Here is a 7,612-nt window from a genome sequence, read left to right on the forward strand (position 1 = left end):
GAAGATGGGAGGGGAGGGGGGGATAGTAGAGGATAGGAAAGGTAGCAGAATACAACAGTTACTAATAGGGCATTGTGTAAAAATGTGGATGTGTAACTGATATGATTCTGCAATCTGTATTTGGGGTAAAAATGGGAGTTCATAACCTACTTGAATCTAATGTATGAAATATGATATGTCAAGAGCTTTGTAATGTTTTGAACAACCAATAAAAAAAAGAAAAAAAAAGAAGTGCAAAGTAAAGTCCAACACTTGCAGACTGCAAAACCCTTGAGAATAACCAGCAAGACCACTCCAAACACCTTAAAATATGGACAGATTTGAAATAACAGTGACAATAGCATTGAGCACTGTTACGAAGTGGTTGTTAAGTCATAGATTCATATCAGGATCATTGAAGATCTTTTTAAATCCCAATTAAGTCAGATCCTCTAAGGGTGAGACTCAGGCTCAGTATTTAAGTTCCCTGGGTGATCCCAATGAGAGCCACTTCTGTAACCCATAAGATGAACATGAAATGGCTCAGCAGCAGCAGCTTGGACTTTCTCACCAGAGGGACACTTAATATTATAGCAGAGAGTGTCTTCATTTTCAACTCAAATACTACTTATCCACTCAAAGGGAAGAACATCCATCCTTACAATCATGCAATCGAGTTGCCAGGTCATGTAAATAAGAATGGGACCTCTTCTGGCATTTTTAGTACCAGACATTTTGTAAACCATAATTTTAGAGAAAGGAATCACATTATTCCTAATATTGATTGAGACTAAGTGCACAAAGGAAAAAAAAAATAGGCCTAGAGGTGGAGTCTTCTCTACCCTGGCTGCTGCGGAATAGGAGCTCCCCTGACATCCAATTGGGAGGAGTCTCCAGCCAGGAAGCTAGAGTCCCCTCTACCCTGCTGCAGTGGTATAGGAGCTCCTCAGGTCACTCAGGTGGAAGAGGTCTCCAGTATGGAGGGTAGAGTTCCTTCTACCCCACCTGAAGCGGTATAGGAGCTTCCCCAACACCCAGGTGTGAGGGGTCTCCCATCTAGAGGGACGAGTTTACTCTTCCCTATGTGGCTGTGGCAGATAGGAGATTCCCCCCAACACCCAGGTGAGAGGGTTCTCCCACCTGAAGAGGAAAGTACCATCTAACATGGCTGCAGTGGTATAAGAGCTCTCCCTGACACCCAGGTGGGAGGAGTCTCCTGCCTGAAGGTGCCAGTCCCATCTATCCTGACTCTGGAGGTCTATGAGCTTCCCCTGACATCCTGGTTGGAGGGGTCTCCCACCAGGAGGGGCAAATACTTTCTTCCCTGGCCATGATGGTATAAGAGCTCCCACTGAGAGCCAGGTGGGAGGAGTATCCCACCTGGATGGGCAAGTCTCCTCTACCCTGGCTAAGGTGGTGTACAAGTTACCCCTGACACCCAGTCCCCTCTATTCTGGTTGCTGTGGTATACGAGCCCCCACAACATATCCAGATATCGACTACCCTGGCTGCTCCAGTATATGAGCTCCACCTGACATCCAGGTGGGAGAGGCTTCTGCCTGGAAGGGTGATTCCACTTTACCCTGGCTGCAGCAGTTAAGGAGCTTCCCCTGACACCCATGGGAGGGGTCACCTGCCTAGAGGTTTGACTTACCTCTACCCTGGCTTAGTGGGTGTACCAGCTTTGTCAGACACCAAGGTGGGAGAGGTCTCCTGCTTGAAGGGAAGAGTCCCCTCTATTCTGGCTGCTATGGTATATGAGCCCCCCTATACCCAGATGAGAGGGGTCTCCCACCTGAAGGGGCAAGTACCCTTTACCCTGACTGCAGTGGTTTACTAGCTTTCCCTGACACCCAGGTTAGATTGGTCTCTAGCCTGGAGAAGAGAGTTCCCTCTAAACTGGCTGTGGCAGTAACAGATCCCCCTAGGACACCCAGGTGGGAGGGTGTCCAGCCTGGAAAGGCAATTCCTCGCTACCCTGGCTGCAGTGGTATAGGAGGTCCCCCCTACACCCAGGTGGGAGGCGTCTCCTGCCTCAAGTGGGAGTACCCTCTACCCAGCCTGTGGCACTATATGTACTGCCCTGACAACCAGATGGAAAGGGATCTTCTGCCTGGAAGGTCGAGTCCCCTCTTCCCTGGATCTGGCGGTATAGGAGCTCCCCCTGATATCCAAGTTATGGGGTCTCCTGACTGGAGAGGTGAGTACCCCCTACACTGGCTGAGGGGTATACGAGCTCCCCTTGAGGGGTGTCCAACTTGGAGCAATGTGTCCCTCCTACCCTGGCTGTGGCAGTATACAAGCTCTTTCAGATACACAGGTGGCAAGGGTCTCCCACCTGGAGGTGCAAGGCTATCTACCCTGGCTAAGGCGGTATACAAGCATCCCCCCACACACAGGTGGGAGTGGACTTCCACATGGAAGGGCGAGTCTCCTCCACCCTGACTTTGGTGGTATACAAGCTCCCCAGAAACCCAGGTGGGAGGGGTATCCCGCCTGGAAGGGCGAGTCCCCTCTACTTTAGCTCTTGCCATATAAGGGCTCCCAGTACACCCAGGTGGGAGGGGTCTTCCACCTGCAGCATGTGTTCCCTCTACCCTGGAATTGGCACTATAGGAGCTTTCTTGGACACCCAGGTGGGAAAGGTCTCCCGCCTGTAGGGGCGAATACCCTCTACAATGTCTGCTGCAGTAATCAAGCTCCCTCAAACAACCAGGTGGGAAGGGTCTCCCCATTGGTTGGGTGAGTCCTCTCTATCCTTGCTGTGGAGGTAGAGGAGTTAACCAAGACACCCAGGTGGGAGGGGTCTTCTGACTTTAAGGGTAAGCCCATTCTACCCTGGCTGCAGCAATGTAGGAACTCCCTCTGACTCCCAGGTTGGAGGGGTCTCCCGCCTGGAGAGGTGAGTCTCCTCTACCCTGGCTGCAGTAGAATAAGAGCTCCCCCTGAATCCCAGGTGGGAGGGGTCTCCCTCTGGAGGGGCGAGTCCCCTCTACCCATGCTGCTGTGGTAAATTATCTCCCCCTGACACTCACGTAAGGGGGACTCAGACCTGGAGAGGTGAGGCCCCTCTACCCTGGCTTCAGTGGTATAAGAGATCCCCCCTACACCCAGGTGGGAGGGGTCTCCCGTTCCCAGTGGCGAGTCCCCTCTACCTTGCTTGTGGGAGTATATGAATTCCCCTGACAATCAGAAGGAAGGGATATTCCACCTGGAGGGCCAAGTCGCCTGTCCCCTGGCTCTGGCAGTATAGGAGCTCCCCCAACACCCAGCTTATGGGGTCAAAAGCCTGGAGGGGTGAGTCCCCTCTACCCTGGCTAAGGAGGTATAGGAGTTACCCCCATCCCCAAGTGGTAGGTGTCTCACACCTGTAGGTGCTATTAGCTTCTACCATGGCTGCTGGTGTATATGAGCTCACCTGACCCCCAGGTGGGAGGGGTCTTCCACCCTCTAACCTGGCTAAGGCAGTATAGGAGTTACCCCCATTCCCAGGTGTGAGGTGTCTCTTGCCTGGAGGTACGAGTCACCTCTACCCTGGCTGCTGGGCTATATGAGCTCCACCTGACACCCAGGTGGGAGGGGTCTTCTGCCTAAAGGGGCGAGTCCCCTCTACCTAGGCTAAGGTGGATAAGAGTTACCCCCATTCTCAGGTGGGACGTGTTTCTTGCCTCATGTATGAGTTGCCTCTACCCTGGCTGCAGGGCTATATGAGCTCCATCTGACACCCAGGTGGGAGGGGTCATCCACTTGGAGGGGCAAGTCCACTCTACCCTGGCTGTAGCAGTTAAGGATCATCCCCTGATACCCAGGTGGGAGGGTTCTCCCACCTAGAGGAGTGACTTTCCTCTACACTGGCTGACAGGGTGTACCAGCTCTCCCATACACACAGATGGGAGGAGTCTCCTTCTTGGAGGGGAGAGTCCCCTATATTCTGGCTGCTGTAGTATAAAAGCACCAACATATCCAGATATGAGAATTCTCCCACCTGAAAAAGCCATTCCCCTGTACCCTGGTTGCAGTGATTTACTAGCTTTCCCTGACACCCAGTTTGGATGGGTCCCTCGCTTAGAGGGGTGAATCCCCTCTACCCTGGCTGCAGTGACATAGGAGGTTCCCCCCTACACACAGGTGGGAGGGGTCTACCGCCTCAAATGGCAAGTCCCCTCTACCCTGCTATGGCAGTATATGAACTCTGTTGGCAAACAGGTGGAAGGGATCTTCTGTCTGGAGAGTCCAGTCCCCACTCCCTTGGCTCTGGCTGAATAGGAGCTCCTCAACTCCCAGGATATGGGATCTCCTGAATGGAGGGGAAAGTCTCCTCTAAACTGGCTTCAGGGGTTTACATGCTCCCCCAGACACCCAGATGGGAACGGTCTCCCACCTGGAACAATGAGTCCCCTCTACCCTAGCTGTGGCTGTATACAAGCTTTCCCAGACATCCAGGTGGAAGTGGTATCCCACATGGAATGGTGAGTCCCCTCTACTTTAGCTCTTGCCATATAAGAGCTCCCACTACACCCAGGTGGGAGGGGTCTCCCACCCATAGGGGCGAGTCCCTTCTACCTAGCTGCTGCAGTAATCAAGTTCCCCGGGACACCCAGGAGGTAGGGTCTCCCAATTGGAGGGGCAAGTCCTCACTACCCTGGCTGTGGAGGTATAGGAACTCAACCAGACACCCAGGTGGGAGGGGTCTTCTGCTTGGAGTGGCGAGTCCCCTCTACCCAGGCTAAGAGGGTATAGGAGTTACTCCCATTCCCAGGTGGGAGGTTTTTCTGTGCCAGAGGTGGGATTTGCCTCTACCCGGGCTGCTGGGGTATGTGAGCTCCATCTGACACATATGTAGAAGGGATCTTCCGCCTGGAGGGGCGAGTCCTCTCTACCCTGGTTGAAGGGGTTAAGGAGCTTCCCATGACATCCAGGTGGGAGAGGTCTCCATCCTAGAGGGGTGAGTTCCCTCTACCCTAGCTGAGGGGTTTTACCAGTTCTTCCAGACACCCAGGTGGGAGGGGTCTCCTGCTTGGAGTGGCGAGTCCCGTCTGTTCTGGCTGCTGTGGTATACAAGCTCCCCCCCATAAACAGATGGGAAGGGTCTCCTGCCTGAGGGGTGTGTCCCTTTTACCTAGGCTTCAGTGGTTTACTAGCTTTCCCTGACACCCAGGTTAGATGGGTCTCTCACCTGGAGGGATAAGTCCCCTCCACCCTGACTGCTGCAGTAAAGGATCTCCCCCTGATACCCAGGTGGGAGAGTCTCAATCCTGGAGAGGTTAGTACCCATTACCCTGGCAGCAGTCATATAGGAGGTCCCCCCTACACCCAGGTTGGAGAAGTCTCCCGCCTCCAGTGTGTGAGTCCCCTCTGCCCTACTTATGGCAGTATATGAACTCCCCTGACAAACAGGTGGATGAGATATTCCACCTGGGGGGTTGAGTCCCCTCACCCTTGTCTCTTTAGAGGAACGGTATAGGAGCTCTCCCGATACCCAGGTTATGGGGTCTTTCGACTAGAGAGGTGAGTCGCCTTTACTTTGGCTGCGGGGTTATATGAGCACCTCCAGACACCCAGGTGGGAGGGGTATCCCGCCTGGAGCAATGAGTCCCCCCTACCCTGGCTGTGGCAGTATACAAGCTCTCCCAGATACCCAGGTAGGATGGGTCTTTTGCCTGGAGGAGCAAGTCTTCTCTACCCTGGCTAAGGCGGTATACAAGTGCCCCCCCACACACACACACAGGTGGGAATGGACTTCCGCATGAACGGGTGAGTCTCCTCTACCCTTACTTGAGTGGTATACAAGCTCCCCCAACTCGCAGGTGGGAGGGGTATCCCACCTGGAAGGGCGAGTCTCCTCTACTTTAGCTCTTGGTCACATGAGAGTCCCAGTACACCCAAGAGGGAGAGGACTTCAGCCTGCAGGGGCGTGTTTCTTCTAACCTGACTGTGGCAGCATAGGAGCTCCAGCTGACACCCAGGTGGAAGGGGTCTTCTGCTTGTAGGGGTGATTCCCCTCTACACTGGCTGCTACAGTAATCAAGCTCCCTCAGACACCCAGGTGGGAAGGGTCTCCCATCTGGAAGGGCAAGTCCGCTCTAACCTGGCTGCAGCAGTGTAGGAACTCCCTCTGACACCCAGGAGGGAGGTGCCTTCCACCTGGAGGGGTGAGTCCTCTCTATCATGGCTTTGGGGGTAGAGGAGCTCTCCAGGACACCCAAGTGGAAGGGGTCTCTCTCCTGGAGGGGCAAATCCACTCTACCCTGCCTGTGGCAGTATAGGATCTCCCCTCACATACCCAGGTGGGAGGGGTCTCCCACCTGGAAGGGCGAGTCCCCTGAACCCTGGCTGTTAGAGTAACTAAGCCTCCCCTGGACACCCAGATGGGAGGAATCTCCCGATTGGAGGGACGAGTAACCTCTACCCTTGCTGCGGAGTGATAGGAGCTCACCCAGACACCCACCTAGGTGGGGTCTACCAATTGAAAGGGCAAGTCTGCTCTACCCTGGCTACAACAGTATAGGAACTTCCCCTGACACCACAGTGGGAGGGGTGTCCTGCCTAGAGGGTGACTCCACACTACCCTGGCTGAGGGGGTGTACCAGCACTCCCAGACACCAAGGTGGAGGAGTCTCCTGCTTTGAGGGGCGAGTCCCCTCTACTCTTCCTGCTGTGGTATATGAGCTCTCCGTCATATCAAGATGGGAGGTGTCTCACTCCTGAAGGGGCGAGGCCCCTCTACCCTGGCTGCAGAGGTATTCTAGCTTTCCCTGAAACCCAGGTTGGATGGATCTCTCACCTGGAAGGGCAAGTCCCATCTACCCTGGCTGCTGTGGTAAAGGATCTCCCCCTGACACTCAGGGGAGAGGGTCCCTGGATGGGAGAGGCGAGTCCTCCCTACCCTGGCTGCAGTGGTATAAGAGCTCCACCCTACACCAAGGTGGGAAGGGTCTCCTGCCTCAAGTGGTGAATTACCTCTACCCTGCCTGTGGCAGTATATGAACTCCCCTGAAAACCAGGTGGAATGGATCTTCCACCTGGAGCTTCGAGTACCCTCTCCCGGGGCTCTGGTGGTATAGAAGCTCCTCGGACACCCAGGTTATGGGGTTTCCAGACAGGAGGGTGAGTACCCTCTACACTGGCTGTGGGGTATACGACCTCCCACTGACACCCAGGTGGAAAGGTCTCCCGTCTGGAGCAATGAGTCCCCTCTCCCTGGACAGTGGCAGTATACAAGCTCCCCCAGACACTCAGGTGGGAGGAATCTCCCGCCTAGAGGAGCAAGTCTTCACTACCCTGGCTAAGGTGGTAAACAAGTGCTCCCCTACACACATATGAGGGAGAGCTTGTATACCAGAGCAGGTTCATATACCATCTTCTGCATGGATAGGCAAGTTTCCTCTACCCTGGCTTTGGCGGTGTACAAGGTCCCCTGACACACAGGTGGGAGCAGTATCCCACCTGGAAGGGTGAGTCCCCTCTACTTTAGCTCTTTCCATATAAGAGGTCCCAGTACACAAAGGTGGGAGGGATCTTCTGCCTGGAGCAATGAGTCCCCTCTCACCTGGCTTTGGTGGTATACAACTCTCCCAGACACCCAAGTGGAAGGGGTCTCCCGCCTGGAGGGGCAAGTCTTCTCTAGCCTGGC

The sequence above is a fragment of the Marmota marmota genome, unplaced genomic scaffold, assembly GCF_001458135.2.
Source record: "Marmota marmota marmota unplaced genomic scaffold, marMar, whole genome shotgun sequence".
NCBI classification, from domain to species: Eukaryota; Metazoa; Chordata; class Mammalia; order Rodentia; family Sciuridae; genus Marmota; species Marmota marmota.